A 547-nucleotide genomic window follows, 5' to 3' on the forward strand; every position below is an offset into this window, starting at 1 on the left:
CCCAGGGGGGGGTGCCCGAGCCGCCAGGCTGGACCCCGGTGAGATGGAGCCACCAGGCGGCTGGCTGAGGGGCTGGGCCCCGAGCTGGGGTGGGGGTGGGGGTTGGACCAGAAGCCCTGCAGTGACTCCAGCTGAAAGGGCAGGCAGACCGCACCGTCCATGCGAAGAAGAGACCTCCCGCCCGGCCGGCGTGGCTCAGTGGCTGAGCCTGGACCTGTGAACCAGGAGGTCAGGGTTCAATTCAGGGCACAGGCCCGGGTTGCTGGCTGGATCCCCAGGAGGGGGCGTGCAGGAGGCAGCTGATCACTGATTCTCTCTCATCATTGATGCTTCTATCTCTCTTTTTTTCCCTGTTTTTTTTAAAAAATATATTTTTATTGACGAGAGAAATTAATAAAAACATATCTATCTATAATAATAAAAGCATAATATGCTAAATAGACCGGACGTCCTTCCGGACGAAGCCGGGCCTGCGAGGGCCAAGTCCCTTGCACGAATTTCGTGGATCGGCCTCTAGTATTTTCTAAAAAGAGGTGGTGGGTGGGTG

General features: G+C 56.1%; 1 long non-coding RNA gene across 1 annotated transcript in view; it reads right to left on the reverse strand.

The window, feature by feature from the left end:
• LOC106723725 overlaps nt 1-547 on the reverse strand; it is a 17,518-nt gene that overhangs the window by 1,683 nt on the left and 15,288 nt on the right. The gene's annotated exons all lie outside the window — the stretch shown is intronic.

This window comes from Myotis brandtii, unplaced genomic scaffold (assembly GCF_000412655.1).
Source record: "Myotis brandtii unplaced genomic scaffold, ASM41265v1 scaffold632, whole genome shotgun sequence".
NCBI lineage: Eukaryota > Metazoa > Chordata > Mammalia > Chiroptera > Vespertilionidae > Myotis > Myotis brandtii.